The 18,099-nt window shown below is 49.4% G+C and overlaps 1 protein-coding gene across 1 annotated transcript in view; it reads right to left on the reverse strand.

Moving 5' to 3' along the window:
• The window catches only part of CSMD2 (CUB and Sushi multiple domains 2), a 473,825-nt gene that overhangs the window by 376,211 nt on the left and 79,515 nt on the right, over window positions 1-18,099 (reverse strand). The window contains 1 exon segment of the mRNA XM_032495868.1: window positions 8,053-8,247. The gene's annotated coding sequence lies outside the window, so the exon portion shown is untranslated.

Genomic DNA, 18,099 nt, shown 5'->3' on the forward strand with positions numbered 1-18,099 from the left:
GCCGGTAGTGCCTCCGCTTTCCCTGTACTGTGTCACTCAGTGTCCCTGGCTAGGGTCCCCTGACCTACTCAGCCTCATCTGTCCCCTCTTCTGGGGGCTCAGGATTCTGCCCCTTCATCCTTGGCTGTCCCAGGGACACTCCTTCTTAAAATGAAGAAACTGCTTATTGCCTGAGAGCATTGCTACTTCTGCCACCCCCAGATTCCTTCCTCAGACACCGCCACCCGAGGTGACCTTCCGAGAGGAGGAATGGAGACAGGACACTCTGCTCAGTTAAGTGACTCTTCCCTGCGCACTTTCCTTACAGGCCAGGCGTTGTGCTAAATAGTTCACCTGTGTTTTCTCATTTAATCCTCAAATCGCTTGAAGAGATACGTGTTATGTCACCCACATCTTACAGATGAGGAAACTGAAGCTCAGAGAGTTTTTAAAACCTGCCCACAGTCATAGACAATGGCTACTAAATGTTGGAGGCAGGCTTCAAATCCAGAACACCCTGACTCCAGCCCCACGCCATCATCCCCCTATTTCTCTGCTCTCAGGCTTGGCCACTGTGATGCCAGCCCCGGTGTGGGCTTGGGCGGGCTCCTAGAAGCCCCGGATTCTGGAGAGATTTCCAGGGGTGAAAATCCCCCTCTTGCTCCCCAATCCCTCCACATGAGGGCCTGGGGCAGGGGCTTGGTGCTGCCTCCCCCGCGAGGGCCCAGCCACCCATGCTCAGGTCGAGGTGGGTGAGTCTTCTTCCTAAGAAACCTTGGCCCTGACCCTGAAGCAGCATCTGCCCAGCAGAACCACCTCAGGCCCCTTCCTTGAGGCAACTCCATTAAGGAGAACGTGGGCCAAGTTCAAGAGGAAGGTCAGAGGGGAACCGCAGGAGACTGGCAGTCCCGGGCAGGGGAAGCAACTGGGAGAGGACCAAGCTCTCCGGCCCCGGACCAACCTGCAGGAGCTCTGGAAGTAACGCTGTCATCATGAGTCTCCTGCCATGGGTCACAGGCCACTGTCCTCATCCGCAGCAGACGGCAGTGGCCAAGATCATGGCTGGCAGGCACGCAGACTTGGGTGGAATCCTGACTCCATCCGCCTCTAGCCGTGCGATCACAGGCCAAGCACCTCACTCTCCAGGCCTCAGTTCCCTTGCCTGTAATATCTGCACCTCTGGGGGGTTTTGTGAGGATTAAATGCCAGACCCTCACAGGATCTGGCACATAGTTCATGCCGGATAGATGCTGGCTGGTCGTGGCTGTCAGGATGATGACAGCTACTGAGTCTCATTGAGTCATCACTGTGATCGAGGCCCTCTGCTGCATGCGGAGCGTTCACCAACTCAAGCCACACTTCCTTATGAGTTAAGTACTGTTGTTATTATTACTCACAGCTTAGAAGATGGGGCACAGAGAAGTTGAGTAGCTAGCCCAAAGTCACTCAGCTAGTGGGTGTGAGTGGCAAAGCCAGGATTTGAATCCAGGTGATCAGACTCCAGAGCCTGGGTTCTGAATGGTTCTGCTACAGTAATAGTAGTGACAGCAGAGGTGACAGGAGAGGGACTAGGGACCCCAGAGGTAGTAGAGGAACCCTGTAGTTAGGGATGGCATCTGGGCTGCCACAGTCCAGGCCAAGGACCCATGCTCAGAATCACTCAAGGTCCACACTGCCTGGCATGATATCTGGCGTTTCTCGCATGTTGTATGATTTGATCAGCACAAGGAGGGTCAGCATGCAGTGCCCAGACCCTCCTGGCTGTCTCCCTCCAGGGGTCTCATCCCTCTCCTGACCTTCCTAGCTCAGAACTGTCCCTGGCTGCAGAAATGATAACCCCACGTGGATGTGTCACAAGCACCTCAAACTTGACCTGGACAGAATGAGCTCTGTTAAACGCCTTTAGGGCACACGCTTCCTGCTCCCTGACCCAGCTGTTCCCATCTTGGTCACAGGCATCCCCACCCTGCCAGCACTTCAGACAGAGCTCAGGAGTCAACCTGACCCTCTGTTCCATCAGCACTTACATGCAATCCATCAGAGAGACTGTCAGCTGTGCCCCCAAAGCACGGCCTCAACCTACTCCTTCCCTCCATTTCTACCACGGCCACCCTTGACTGAGATGCAGCATCTCCAGCCCACGTACCTGCAGTAGCTGCCTCCTAACTGGTTTCCTGCTTGTGCCTCTTGCCATCTACAATCCCTCTTCCTTCTAAGATCCAGAGTGATCACTGGAAAAAAAATTGAGTTCAACTGCACCATTCCTCTGCTTAAAACTCTTCCCAGGCTCCTTCCTGAACTTAGAACTGAAGCCAAACTTCTTGTCCTGCTTCACCACAGCCCCACCCACTCCCCTCGCCTCCTCCCCTGACTCCACTTTGCCACATGGGCCTGTTTTCTGTTCCTCTAACATGTCAAGCTCTCTCCTGCCTCAGGGCCTTTGCACCTGCTGTTTCTTTTGTCGGGAATGCCCTTCCCCAGGTCTTCATGGAACAGGCCCCTGGTCATTCAGAACTCAGTTCCAATGTCACCTCCTCAGAGAGTCGTCTCCCGACAGTTCCCTCAAAAGCAGCCTTCCTTGTCACTAGCTGCTTCCTTCTCCTCATCATTCCCAGTGTGATCTGAAATTTGGTTTTTGTCTGTTTTCTGCCTCCCAGATGGTAAATGGTAAACTCCATGATCATGGAACTTGGTCTAACTTGTTTATCACTGTGATTTCTCTGTGTCTGGAACAATATCTGGCACTTAATAGGCAGTTAATAAATATAGATTGAGTCAATGACTGGCTGGCACACAGTAGGCACTCAATCAAAAGTTGTTGAATCCTGAATGAATGAACGAGTTAGCAATCGACACTTTAAGGCCACTACTCATGCCTTCGCTTTAAAACTCAGAGAGGTTTAGCGGCACACCCGTGACCCACAGCTCTGAGCTGGCATGGCTAGTGTGCAATGTAGGCCTGTTTGATTCCATGTTCTTTCTGGGCCTGACACACTTCTCCTGTCTCATGTTCTGCAGATTCCACCCCCGGGGCTAGAAAACTTAGAATGCAGCTGGGCACTTGCCATCCCAAATGCCCGTTTCCCTGGGTTGGGGGCAGCCTGTAGGGTTTGGCTTGGACGTCAGAGGCCAAGTCTTTCTTGTTAGGCTGCTTTCTCTCCACCACTTGCCTCTCAGCCCCCAGCACATCTCAACCCCATTCCTTCCCCACACAGCCTCTTAGACTCAAGGCCATTGCCCCTCACAAGTCAGAGGCCGGCTGCTGAAATCCACATGGTCTTCCTTCTTGCAGATCAGAGGTTCTGCAAGGTCCAGACCTCCCAGGGACCTCGGCCTTTGAAAAGGTGCCAGTGACACCGAGTGAAGGGAGAGCCTGCCTCCTTCCCTCTGCCAGCTGGGCCAAGACTTGATGGGCCAGTAGCCTTGGGATGGGCCTCGTTGGAGGTCAGACTCACACCTGCTCTGTCCCCAGAGCCCCACTGGTCCCCATTCCCTCTTGGTCTGGGCTATGTCTCCAGACCAAGCCCACCTTTCAGCCAAGCAGGTGTCATTTCCTGTTTGAGTCAGAGGAACCTCCAACCTGCTCTGGGAAGCCTTGGACCCAAAGAGCTGGTGTGACTCTGAGCTGCAGGGCAGGTGGGCTAACCCAGGCCAGTATCTTCCCTTTCTGGCTCGTATGCCTACATCGTCCTGATGGAGAATTAGACCCATCCAGCCATCCGTTCACGCAGCAAATATTTACGGACCATTGCCCAGTGGATGAAGTTTATCCACTCACAGATGCCAGCCCTTGAGAGTTCTACATGAGAGAAAGAAAGGCCAAAAGGCTTTAATTCTCCCCGAGTCTGAGCCCGTTAACTCTGGCATGACCGCCGCTCCTGGCACCGCGCGCACACGAGGAACATCCTCCGCTCCTCTGAGCTTGGTCTCTAAGGAAGGGCAGTTTAGAAAGGCACTTTCAGAAAATTGCAGACTTTACTGAGGATGTTTCTCAGGCTATTTTTGCAGAGTGTGGTGAATTGAAATAGAGAAAAGGACCCAAAATGCAGGGAGTGGGGGGACATCGGGGCTCCGATAGTGGGATAGTGTTTCATTCCCTCCCAGTCTTTGAACAGAGTCTTGTCTCATTGCTCAGGCCCCAGGGAGTCTCCAGGGCTTAAAGCCCTTCTGAAAGCAAGACTTGATGTGCTTGGCTGGCTTCCCTGGGGTGTGCGTTCCGGAAGGGAGCATCTCTGGCGTGGCTAATTGCAAGCTACTTAGAGAGGACTTAGAAAGTTTGGCCTGGGACTCTTTCCAGAAGGGCCCTGTGCTCCATGCTAAGGAATCTGAACTTGACTCTGTCGGTGATGAAGAGCCATTGGCAGGATTTTAAGCAATGAGTGAGTCTGTCAGATCCGTGTCTTAGGAAGTTTGCTCCAGCAGTGGAGAATGGATTGGGATGTGTGTGGTGGGGGGACTGCAGGATGGCTGCCCAATGAGGGATGCTTTGCAGTGAGGCAGGTGAGAGATGAGAGAGCCTGGACCATCAGCAGCAGGGTCCCCTGAAGTGGTAGAGGTGTGGAGGGGAGCGTTGGTGCCAAGAAAGATTTACCAGGACACAGTGACTAAGAATGCAGGGATCAAGGAGGGTGAGGCATGTAAGATGCCGCTAGAGTGTCTGGCTTGGCCACCTTGGATGGTGACACTCTACCCCGAACTGGGGAAGGCATTAGAAAGAGCAGGTTTGGGAAAATAGAAAGTTAGGTTTTGGATGTGCTGCATTTGAAGCCCCTTCCAGGGATGAGTTCAGGAGATTTTGCTATCCATGTGGGCCTGAAGCTGAGGAGAGGGAAGGGTTGGAGGGACCTCGAAGAGTCGCCCCAGCAAGTTAGAAGCCATGGAATGGATGAGAAATTCCAAGAGATACAAGAAGTTCCCAGAAAAGGCCACGCTGGGCCTCCAGCATTTTGGGGGAAAAGCGGGGAGAAAAGTCTGTGGAAAAGAAGGAGGGAAAGAACCATCATCTGAGAAGCTGAAAGAGAATCAGGAGAGACCTGGGAAAGAGTCATGCCCTCCGCAGGCTCCCCACGCCCCTGCATGGCTGCTGTGATGTGAACAGCGGGGGCAGCAGGACGGTCACCCAACCCACACTGCCCACTGAAAGGCCAGCCCTCGCCGCCCCCAGGCCCCAGCAGACCCAAGGCCAAGGAGGACCTCCCTGAGGTGGACCTTATCTTAGACCAGTGGGTTAGCATACAAAAAAGGATATTTTAACAGCCAGCCCCAGTGTTTCTTTCAGGTGCAAAGCTCTCAGTGTTCGGGGGAAATATCACCCTTTACCTAAATAGCTTGGGTGAAGAAGGAGGACTTTAGTCTGTAAGGAGATGGCAAAGCCAAGAGGGAACTGGGCTTTTGTGCCTAAGAAATCAACAAGGGTCCTGAAGGGGGGCCAAGGTTGGGGGACAGCAAGGTGGAGGAGGTGGGCAAAAGAAGAGAGGGGGCCACGCACATCACAGGGAAGCTGGAGCCTGCCAAGACAGAAGCCAGGGAGGAGCTTGCAGGGAGAGCGGCCCAAAGGCTTTGGGGCTCGTGATTGCTTGGACTGAAGCCACTTGCATTGCTGAGATGTAAACTCCCTGCATTGCCACAAACCTTCAGTAAAGGCTGTGCTACATGCAAACTCCTTTGTTAGTGGTTTTTGCTTTTTGGGGGGGGGGGGGGTGTCAAGAACAATGGGCCAAGTTTTCAACTTAAATTGGCAGAGCAAAAGGAAGGGAGGTGAGGCATGGCAGTGAGTTCAAGGTTCAAAGGATGCTGAGCTGACAACGGTTCCTGAAAATACCAGGAGGGATTGTGGATTCCTACCACACTAACATGGGATATGGATGTGATTTATACCTCATAGAAGAGCAGTTCAGCCCTTCTGCCTCTCACATTCGGGCTACATTTGTTTTGAGTTTCCATATTGATTAAAAGAGTATGATGTTTATAGTCCTGGAAAAAGAAAGAGAACTAAGTCTTTTTTGTTTCACAGCTTAAATACTTAATTGTATTGACTATCATGTTCCACATTCTATTATCACGTCACAACTCTGACACCCCTCCTTGGAAGGTCAGTGTTAACCTGCAACATCTTCTGGGCAGGGAGTGGGTAGGGGGTGCTGTAAGGAAGAGTGGATACAACAGCTTCAGGCCACTCAGGGCCACACACCTGTATGTAGGGGCCAAGATCTCACCTGACTGGTTTGGTCATTCCTGGTATCGGTCACACGAAGAGAAGCATGTCCCAAGTTAGAAATGGGCCTGGAAGGAGGGGACTTGGGGAGGCAAGAAAGGAGATTCTCGCTCTCCTGAGCTCCACCAAGAAGGAACAGGAAGACTGAGGCCAATACTATTGGTTGAAGAGGGCTAAAGAAACGTGGAGTCAAGTGGCAACCCAGATTGACTGGTTATGGCTTGTCTGCAAGGAAGGAATTCACAGGTACATCTGGACTCAAGCAGAAAGGGTGCTATGATCAATTAATTATGTCTGCCATGGGAGTGGGAGAAGAGGAAGAGATCAGTGTGCCAGGTATTTTCTATCCCCTGCACAGACAGTAAAAAGAGTGGGAGAAGGGAGCTGCTTCTCCCTGAGCTAGTCTTCTGACAGTAATTACAGAAAACCTGCCTCCAAACTTGAACCCAAGAGAGCTACTCATTCCAATCATGTCTCAACTCCTTGAAATGATCCTCCCAGACATACTTGGATGTTCTGGGATCCATGGAATTTAAAGATGAGAGTTTCAAGGGGGGAGGATACAGCTCAGTGGTACAGTGCCTGCTTAGCATGCACGAGGTCCTGGGTTCAATCCCCAGTACCTCCATTAAACAAAATAATAAACAAACAAACTTAATTACTCCTCCCAAAACAGCAACAAAAAGATGAGAATTTCAAGAAGAAAAGAGTGGTCAGTAGTGCAAAAGCCTGTTGAGAGGTCAAGAAAAGCACAGGCTAAAATAATTTCCATCTCATTTGGCAACATGAAGCAGAAAATTGGCAGCAAAGGCTGGTCTGTAGAGGAGTAAATGGCAGGTGAGGAGAGATAAGCCCGAATGAAGCTTCCAAGATGCTGGGCATTGCTGGTGGCGTGGGGAAACCCTTCAGTGTGATGTCATAGTAATTAATAAGGTGGGTAAAAACTATCGGAATGTATTATAATCTCAACTATGTGTGTATTCATAATAAATGCATTTGTGCAATACGTATTAGAGGAAGATGGGAAGGAAATATATGAAAATCGTGGTTAAAAATGGGTAAATTTTGTTTTGTCTTTATTCTCTCTGTATTCTCTAAGGTCAATTAAAATGATCATGGGCTATTTTTGCCATCAGATAAGAGGCATGGGAAATTATTGTATAAATGAGCTTGGTTATTATGGGAGGTGGGCAATAAGAAATAGACTGGGAAGAGGGTGACCAACTGTCCCGGTATGCAGGGGCCTGAGGGGGTTTCTAGAACGCCGGCCTTTTGGGGCTAAGAAATGAGAAAATGCTGGGGAAACCAGGACAAGTTGGTCATCGTAGCTGGGAGGCTGAGGCCCACGTAGCACTGAAGGGAGGTGGGTTTTTTTGGGGGGACGGTGCTGCGGCAAAGAGGCTTTGAGCATATTTGGAGGCTGAGAGGAGGACACTATTAAATAGGGAGAGAGGCTGATTTGATAGAAAAGGGAAAAGAATGACTGCCAGGGTGAGGTCAGCAGGAAAGCAGCTGGGGGAGAGGGAGCCAAGGCACAAGAGGAGGACCTCTGTAACAGGAGGAGAAACGATGTATCTTTTGTGATAGGAGGGCAGGAGGTGGGGACAGCCTGGCTAAAGTATCTGTGGATGGAGGGGAAGGAGATTAAAGGAGTGCAAACCTGAGAGTAGGAGGTCCAGTGAGGGCTAAAAGCCCCTAGAATGCCTGGGGACCCTCAGGACATTTGGTGGCCCCTAGACATGGGCTCTCCATAGTGGGTACCTCACACCCTGCTGGAGTGTATGGAGACTGGGTCCCACTGGAGTCTCCAGCATCCCTCCGGGACGCTGTCCCCCCCCAGACCCCTCCTGGCCACCTACCTCTGCAGGAGGGCAGCGGGAAGTCCCACGTGGCACTGTTCTCTGAGCCAGAGTGGCAGGTGAGCACGGCATGGCCCTCCAGGAAGAAGCCGGGGTTGCAGCTGTAGCGGACCTTGTCGCCGAGGTTGAAGGTTGAGCCCTGCTGGACGCCGTTGGGCAGCCGCCCGGGGTTCCCACATGTGTGGCTGGGGAGAACTGTGCAGAGAGAGACAGACACGCAGGAGTGAGCTGGGTTCCGGCCCAGACACCCCATGTCGCAGCAGCACCTCCCTGGGCAGCCGTCCTTCATGGTCTCCAGTCTTCTGTAGGACAAGGTCGCCGCTTCAAGGCTGCCTGATCTCTGAATACTCACAGACACTAAGGAGGCACCACACATGCAACTTATACACGGCCATCCAGGTTTCCTGCCTTCCTCATGCTCAGCCCTGGACATTAAGAATGTCTGAACCCGTGGGTAAGCGTCAGTTAAATCCATTTCACTTGTATCCTGCCTTCACCAATCAAGGTCATTTTAATTGTTGCTACAAAAGGCTTGCATGTCCTCCAAGTGGCATGGAACCCAAGCAATAAGATGTTTGCCGGAGTTGTTTTCTAGGAACTTGGAGTCAGCTGTGTCTAGTCTGAGCTGAGCCAGTTAAGACTGGATAGGACCAACGACCTTCCAACTGGGCATGCGCAAGTGTCCCTTTGGTGACCTTTTGACGTCAGAGGGCAGAAAACTCCACCCTCATATCGTGTTAAGTGCCTCCAAAAACGTGCAGAGGCGTAGCTTGTAGTTGCGCCGGTGCAGAACGATGAATACCTTTCTCCACACTCCCCACATCTCAGACCACTCTGCTTCTTTAGTCTCTATCCCATAAATACCCTGAGCCTCTTGCCTTTGGGGAGACCTATCTGAGACTTGTTCTCCCATCTCTTTGCTTAGCTGTTTTGTGAATGAACCCTCTCTTTGCTGCGAACCTCAGCGTCCTGTCAGCGTTTTGGTTTGGTGCACATGGGACAAAAACAAACCTGGTTCAGTAACACATCCATCCCACGTCACTCGAGATGCCCCAGGAAAATCACTTTACTCTTGGATTTGGCTGCTCTGATTTCAGACTCCACAGCCCTTCTCACTAAACAGCATGGAAGGGACACAGACAGTGGCAAGGAGTAGGTTCTCAGTAAACCCGATGTCCTTTCTTTCATGCACGTCTGCCCTGGCAGCCAGACGGGTACTTTGGCCCAGCGGGTTTGCGGGAGTTGAAGGGGTTGTTAGTGCTAGCATGGGCAGTGAGGTGGGGAGGCAAGAAGCCAAGTTCTGATCAGACCTGTTTAAATGGGAAAACGGGGAGCTGGAGAATACAATGTAAAGTGTGCCATGCGAGCCAGAGCCATCACGGCTGGCTCAAATGCGCTCTTACAGTGTCAGCGAGGCTGTGAGAGCATCATGGCCAGCCAGTCAGGAGGGAGGGAAGGAGAGTGCAGCCCCTGTGTTCCTGAGCCACTTCGTCCACCTGGCTCAGCTCCCCCTACGCTTCCTTTCTTCCCGGAGTTGGAACTGCCTGTGCCAAGAAGGTCACACCTCCCCCCCATTCCACACCTCCCCATAAAGGGAGGACAAGTGGTCACAGCCGTGTCCAGGCTGCCATCCAGCTACCTCTGCATTAATTCATCTGGCAATGATGATTTCTTCAAGCCATCCCTGAGAGGCCGCAGAGCAGGGTGGTGGAAAGTACAGACTCGAGACCCTCAGTGCTTGGGTTCGTATCCCAGCCTGATAGCTTACTACCTTGGGAGCTAGAGTAGGTCTCTTTACCTCTCTGTGCCTCAGTTTCCTCATTTGTAAGAGGCAGTTCACAACAGTACCTTCCTCTGGGGTTGTTGTGAGAATGAAATGAGTGAAGGTATGTAAGGCACTTAGGACAGAGCCTGGCAAACAGTGAGCACAACTTCAGTGAATCTAAGCTCCCAGTTCAGTGGGAGATGTACACGATTAAAGGTCTGCTAAGTGTTATGATGAGATAGGGACCAGGCAAGGAACCAAACCCAGTCTAGGGTAGTCAGAGATTGCTTCCTGGAAGAGGTGACATCTATGCTGAACCCTGAGGGATTAGTAAGAATTAGCTTAAGTTAAAAAGTGTTCCAGGTAGAGGGGATATCATGTGCAAAGGCCCTGAGGCCAGAGATAACCTAAGAGCCTAGAATGAGAGGGGTGGTAATGAGGAAAGGAGATGAAGTGGAGGTGGCCAGCCTGGATTCTAGACAGCCTTCCAGGCCCTTCCAGTAACCTCTTCCCACACATTTTGTTGTCTTCAAGGACCCTCTCTTCCAGCATTGCTGACCTTAGAGCCCTCAGAAAGAAGGGCTTCCTTCCCTCTTATTTTCTCCTTCCAGGAGGAGACAGCTTGTTGCAGAGGAAAAGGGCAGACTTTCAGACCAGCTTGAGCTGGTCTGAAACCAGGCGCAGTCACTGTCTGACTCTGTGGCCTTGAATCATGTGACTCTGAGCCTCAGTTTCCTCCACTGGGAAAGGAGGACAGTACTATCTAATGGTTGGGTTACTGATACCTGAGGGATGGATGGCATGGTGCCCAGCACATAGTAGGTGCTCCAAAATGGCAGATGTTATCCTTCCACTGTGCTGTATTGCCATGAGGGCAGAGCCCTGGTCTGGTCCATGAGTGTGTCCCAGGAGCCTAACACACTGCCTGGCACTTGTAGGGACATATGTGAGTGTTCATCGGTTAGTTGTTTGGGAGAGTTACTTACTGATGTATTCATTCCTTCATGCAACACAAATTTATTGTGGGCCTACTGCACTTGGTGCTGGGAATACAGCCATGAACTAGACAAAAAGGGCCCAAGCCCTTAAATGGCTTACGTTTTGGTGGGAGAGCTATTTTAAGGGCTAAGAGCTCTTCCCTGCCCATTCTCTGCCTCTGACAAGTGAGATGCACCTGATGAAAGGATTGACCTCCATCACCATGGCTACTAGCCCAGCTTACAATGGTCCCCATGATCCCTTGCTGCTGGCTTCCTTGGAGTTTCCCATGATCCCTTGCTGCTGGCTTCCTTGGAGTTTCCCATGATCCTACCTCAGCGGAGGTAGTGATGTGAGTGATGTGAGTGTGTTTGTGAGTGTTGGTGGTAGGAGGGGTAGGTTAGGTAAACATTTGGAGAAGAAAGCAAGCTAGGTGAGGGGAGGGAGCCAACCAGGGAAAATGGGCCGAGAACTGGTGTAGAACTAATGTTTCATTTTCTGCAACAAGTTGCAAAGACCCAATTTAATTAAATTACGAATGTCAAATTTTTAATGAACCTGCTTCTGCTTTGGGCTTCCTTCCTTTGAAATTAATGGCTGGAACATCACTATAAATAAAATTCGATTCTTTTTAAAAAGTCACTCTCAGACACTCGTTGCTCTTTACCTAATGAGCTGTTCATAATCAGACCACTCTGAGCTGGCACCTCCACTGGGACTTGGGTGTCATAAGTGCGGGCTCATTTCTAACCCCACCTCCATTTCTTATCTTGGAGCTTTGCTCCTGAGAGGCCACACCGTGAACAGGGAGAGGGCAGATGTTGGGCTCAGAGAGGATTGGGTTTAAATCTCAGCCCATCTACCTCTAGCTGAGTGACCTTAGGCCATAAACTTTACCTCTGTGGGCTCCAATTCTTCATCTAAAAATGAGGATATTTTTCTTTCTTCCTATGGAGGGGGGTGAATTGTATTAGCTTCCTAGGGCTACTGTCCCAAAGTACCACTAATTAGGTGGGTTAAAACAACAGATATTTATTGTCTCACAGTTACAGAGGCTTGAAGTCCAAAATCAAGGTATTGGCAGGCTGTGATTCCTCTGAAGCTTGTAAGGGAAAACCTCCCTTGTCTCTTCTAGCTTCTGGTGGTTTTCTAGCCATCTTTGACGTTCCTTGGTTTGTCAATGCCTCTGTCCAATCCTTCAACTTCAAATGGCATTCTCCCTCTGTGTCCAAATGTCACCTTATTATGAGGACACCAATCATATTGGGTTAGGACATACCCTAATTGTCTCATCTTAACTTCATCATCTGCAAAGTCCCTATTTCCAAATAAGGTCATATCCACAGGTACTGGGGTTAGGACTTCCAACATATCTTTTGGGGGCACAGTTCAACCCAATAACAGGGCTGTTGTGCCAATGAACTAAAGTTAGATTTGTAATGCCCACCACTGAGTTCCTGGGATGTTTTGGGCCCTGGGCTACAAGTTTATTTTACTTAAACCTCAAAACGGTCATGTGGGATACCTCTTATCCTCATTTTACAGACGAAAAAAACCGAGGCACAGAGAGCTTAGGTAACTTCCCTAAAGCCACAGAGCTAGCACATGGCAGAGCAAGCTTGCAAATCGAGGTCTTTCTGGCTCCATCCTTGAGCATTCTTAATTTTGGAATACAATACGGTTCCTGACAGAGATAGTGCCCAGCACATAGTGGGTGCTTAGTAACCAAGAGTTCCTCTCCTCCCTTCATTGTTCGAGACACTGAGACGAGATGAAGGGTGATTACCTGATTGTCCAGATTTAATTGTCTGTCTTTTCTTCTCCAGTCTGATTTGCCAATCCTGTGCTCTTTAATCATGTCAAGGGCAATAATTAAAGTGTGGTCTTTTGTAATGTGTCTGATGCACAACTTGCTGGACAGACAGAGGAGATGGGAGATAAGCCACAAAGCAAGACTTCCTAAGGCACAGTGTCCTTTGATTTTTGGATTTTGCCCGTGTGTTTTTGGGCACAGATATTATAACTGTTCATGCTCTCCCATCTATACAACTTCCCTTTGATTGCTTACAAAATGAAGAGTGGGATATTTACATCCAAGGCAGCCCAGAACAATATTACTGAAACGGTGCCTGACACTGAACAATTCCATTGTAGATTAGCTGTGGGGAATTTTGTCTCTTCTACAAAGCCCGGCTTTTGCCAATCAACATAATATTCTCAGTGATTGTATGACAATGAATCTCCTTGGTGGTTGGAGTGCAGCAAATCTACATCATGCCTTCTTTTATTTTTAATTTGAGACTTTAGTTCCCATATTATAATGAAGAGGCGTTTATGCTCTGTGGACAAGCACCCTCCATATGTTTTTGATTTCTTAGCTTCCATCAAGTAACTTATTTCATTCCTATGGCCACACGGTTGATCCAAAAAGGCAGGATGGCTGGGCAAAGGATTCAGGGAAAAGGATTTCTGTGTGCGTGCGCGCGTGTGTGTGTGTGTGTGTGTGTGACTTGCAGGGTGGTGGGCCAGGGGAAGGAGGAATAAAAACCACTACCTTTTGAGTACCTACTCTGTGTGCTAGGCACTTCATCGTGCACTATCTTAATCTTTAAAACTCTCTTACTTCTAGCTATTTGGCCTTATAAACATAATTTATTGCATCCTTACTCTGTGCCATCCTCATTGTCAAGTGCTTGGTATATATTTCTATCCCAAAGAATTTGCTATACTTGCTGTCTCCACGTCCTCTCCTCCCAGTGACATAGTATATAGTTAATCCATTCATTTGTTTATCGTTTGTCTCATTCTGCTGCAATATAAGCTCCATGAAGACAGACATTTTTGATCTATTTTGTTCACTTCTGTGTCCCAATTCCTGGAAAAGTGCCTGATGTATAGTAATACCTAAATAAAAGTTGATTGACTTAATGACCTCATCTAATCCTCCCAATAACCCATTGAGAGAGGGCTCTATCCTTTGTTGAAATGAGTGTGGTTGCCAGTGAGGTTGGCACATTTCCCAAGGCCCCAAAGCTCACTGTGGGTAGAGCTGGGTGTCTACAACAGGACCCGGATGCTGAGCCCAAGTAATTTCTGCCTTTACTAGGTTTGTGCTTGCACTGACCATTCCACATAGAGTTCATGGTGACTGGTGTACCCCAAAACACTCTCATAAGGGACTCATACTCATTCTCCTGGTGGGGATGACTTGGTCTGACAACCAGGTCACCTGGCCTGGTCCTGTACATTTCTTGCTACCTGTCAATCAAACAAAGGCAGAGGTGCCAGGACCTCACATGGGGTATGCCACCCACAGTCCACAGGGTCCTCCCTGACATAAGCTCTCCACTGTGAGCCAGTTCTCTTTGCTCACGTTTGCAATTTTGCAACCTTCAGCATCAGAATCACATGGGTAGTTTCATAAAGATATGATTGCCAGGATCTGTCCCCAAACCTATTGAATCAGAATTTCAGAGGTAGAGCCTGAGCTCCTCTGGAAGACTGCAAAGCAGAGCTGAAATTGAGAACCACTTACAGTCACCTATTCATGTAGGTTATTCCATTAGCCCAGTTGGGTTATCGCCCTGAGCTGTGAGCTGTTCAATTTCCAGCACCTTTCTTGTTACTGGGCTTTGACTTCCGGGAGCAGCAAGCCTGGCTTCTTCCTGGGACTTCACTGTCCTCCGTAAATCACACCTGCCCTCTCCTTCCCTGTCATCTGAAGGTCCTCATCATCTCTCCCCTGGACTTCTGCACCCAACTCTGATCTCCCTGATGCTGGCCCTGCCCCCTTCAATGCATTGTCTCCACTGATGCTGGAGAGAGCTTTCTAGAATGGCCAATTCACCATGGCCCTCCCCTGTTACCCCGTCAGGCATACCTGTGCCAAAAATGGGCTCCCTACCACCAAAGTGCATGGGCAAAGGCAGACCCTCTGGTCCTTTGCGTGATGAATGCAAGAATAAATAAAAATTTGAAAGATTAACAGAAGTAAATAAAAAGAAAGAAAAAGACAACCACGAGACCCTCCTGTTGCTGTCAGGATAAATCAGCTCTTAGGTTTACCCAGCCCCGTCCTTCTGTGATCTGATCCCTGCTGCCTTATCGCCTACTCCCTAATCTTGTCCCCCCACCGCTTCCTCTGTGAAGCCCTTTTTGGTACCCTGAGTGTCTTGTATAAACCGTCAGACCCCAGGAGAACACATCCTGATAGAATGCAAATTCAGGTGTAATGTCGTTGGCAACTGGTTCCTAGAATCCTGGGATTCCCAGCCATTAACTACCCAGGCTCAGTCTGATCATTTGGTTAGTTTTGCAATCTCACAAGCCCACATTTTACATGATTGGGTTTTTTGGACCCCACTTGCTGAATTAAGTTGGGGTTTTACTTGCGCTTCAATTCCAGCACTTGTCATACGACATTACAATTCAATCATTCATTAATTTACAACACCCTGGCTTCCAAACAGGCGCTGAGCCTGCTTGTAATTGTTTGTTTAGGTGCCTGTTTTCATCTCCAGGCCTCCTCGAGGGGCAGGAATGACGGATTCTTTATTTATCTAGTGTTTGATTTAATGCCTGGCAGGAACAGAGTACCATGATGGTATGTGTGGAATACATATATATATAATTTATATATATGCAATTTATACTATATGCATATAAAATATGCATTATATATAGGCAGCAACAAACTAAAGCAGGGTGGGCAAACTTCTTCCGTAAAGAACCAGAGAGTAAATACTCTTGGCCTGGCCTAATGGGCTCCGTTTCAGTGATTCAGCTTTTCCACTGTGGTTCAAAAGCAGCCCCAGACAATACATGTTCCAATCTAGCTTCACTTATGAAACAGCGCATGGCTTGGCACCCCAGAATTAGTGTTTATTCAGTTATGTACTCATCCCAGGTGTACGATTTAGATCTCAGGAACCTCCTATCTCCCATAGAGAAAGAGAACTAAGAAAAAGGTCAGTTTTGCCGGAGTCAAGGACGGGAAGGGGATGTGAGGACAGTGGGCTGTGCAGGTGAGGGTGCTGGACAGAACGTGACTGCAGGACGGGGGCAGGGAGAAGACGGGCAGTTGGCACCTGAAGGCTGAGACCAGAATCAAATTTCCTTTCCCCTTCAATCTGGCCCTGGGGACAGGGGGCATCGTGCTGGCTGCGGGGAGGGTCTTGTAGGTATGTGTTCTGTCCCCACTCTTTCCCATTAAAATAGGATTTATGTTTGTCCTCATAGCCACTCTTTAGGTTGGTATTTATGAACCCCATTTTACCGAAAAGAGCTGGGTTTAGAGAGCCGAAGGGTCACATAACTAGTTGCAATAATAATAATAGTCACCTTTAGGGTGTTTAATATGAGCTGGGCTCTCTGCTCAGTGCTTTATTTGGATTCTTCTCTTTCCTCTTGTCCTGCCACAAGTCTGATGACTGTCCCCTGGGGGTGGGGTGGGGTGGCGGGGATGAGAACAGTGGAGCCACTGTGACCCAGTGTCACACTGCTGGTTGGGATCAGGGCTGGGGTTGAACTTGAGCCATTTGACCTCAGTGCCTATGTCCTTATCAGGTTGTAACCTTCATCTTCAAGGTCTGTTTGTTTTGTTTCCCTACTTTCCCAGAATACAGGCAGTGCTCTGGGTACCCGCATGGACCCCATCCTCACCAGGCAGAGAGCACACCTGATCCACACCCAATCAGATCCCTCACTGGCCCCACCCCTCCACCCTCCCTGACCACCTGGGTCTGCACAGATGTCCATCATCCCCCCAGCAGGGGCCACAGAGGGGCCATCAGTGGGAATTCATAACCACTAGGGCCCCATGACCGCCTCTCTTTTGTCTTCAGTTCTTTAGAAGCAACATCAAAAAAGTTAACAATCCTGAGCCCCAGAATAGAGTTGCCACTTAAAATACAGGACGCCCAGTTAAATTTGAATTTCAGAGAAACACAAGTACTCTTTTAGTGTAAGTATATCCCATACAACCTTTGGGATATACCTAAACTAAAAATTACTTGTTATTTGAAATTCAGATTTAACTGGGCGTCCTGTATTTTAATTTGTCCTCTTTATCAACCCTGCCTCAGAGGAAATCTTCTCTGCATCAATGACTTCAGCTTCTTAAGGAACTGGGGATTTCTCTGGGGAAGAGGGGGAGAGGACCAGGAGCGAGGCAGTCCTGCCCTTGAGGAACTCAACACTGAGCCAGAAGGGATGCTGCAGAGAGAGAAGGTCAGATCCCCCCAGGGTGGAGCCTGCAGGAGTTTTGGGGAGAGCAGGACTCCAGGGGCGCAGCAAGCTGTGCTGCCCCCTCCCTCCCCCAGTCACTAACTAAGGGGAGCTCCGTGTGTTACTCTGCACCACCTTGCCCCTCTCCTGTGTCACGGGACTGCGGCATGCCTTAGCCCTCTGACGAACAGCTTTAGGCTGGCACCAGGTCCTCTGTGATGCGGCCTCTGTTGACCTCCGCAGCCCCAAGCCCTGCTGTTGCCCGCTCGGCCCTCCCTGCCCCCATCACCCCCTAGCACCGGGACTCTCCCACTTGTCTCCACAGAGCAACGCATGGAGCATCAGTGGTACCCTATGGGGAAACACGGCAAAATACTGTCAGTGTTAACGCTTAGAATAGGTAACTATGCAGTTTGGGGCTAAATCTGATTAATTGCCAAATGACACCTAGAAATGTTTCCCAGAGTATGTTCCATATAATACAGGCTGAGCAATAAATTTCATGAGGAAAGCATTCAGTGGGTCAAGCAACTTGGAAAACTGCTGCAGAAATTCTCTCTTCAGGAAGAAACCCATGCTTCCGTGTTTATCTCAGAGGTCCTGCAGGAGAGAAACCTGTTAAACCTTGCTTAAACCAGAATCTCCAAACATTTGACCATAGAATCTCTCCTCTCCTTTTTTTTTTTTTTTTTAAACTCAGAAACACCTTGTGGCTTCTGAACTGTTCTGTGGAGCACACTTTGGGAACTGCTAGACTCTAGATGAGATAAAGTGAGTTGCTTTGTTCTCCTTATTAATCACCATCATCCTAAAACAACAGCAGCAAAGACAGTTGACGTTGCCATCGACCTGTCCAGGTTAACATGCATTGTTTTTATAAACACGATCTCCCTTTGGCCCCTCCAAACCTATGTTTTCCTGTGGACTGGGACGGCCTGACGTTTCCCACGCCCTCTTGGTCAGAAGCTTTGGGGAGTGGGATTGATTCTTACCAAAGAAGTAAACTTATCACTGGCTGTTGAATGCAGCCTGTGTTACAGAAGAGCAAATACAGAGGTTCCTTCTTTTCATCTGACAGC

The sequence above is a fragment of the Camelus ferus genome, chromosome 13 (assembly GCF_009834535.1).
Source record: "Camelus ferus isolate YT-003-E chromosome 13, BCGSAC_Cfer_1.0, whole genome shotgun sequence".
NCBI lineage: Eukaryota > Metazoa > Chordata > Mammalia > Artiodactyla > Camelidae > Camelus > Camelus ferus.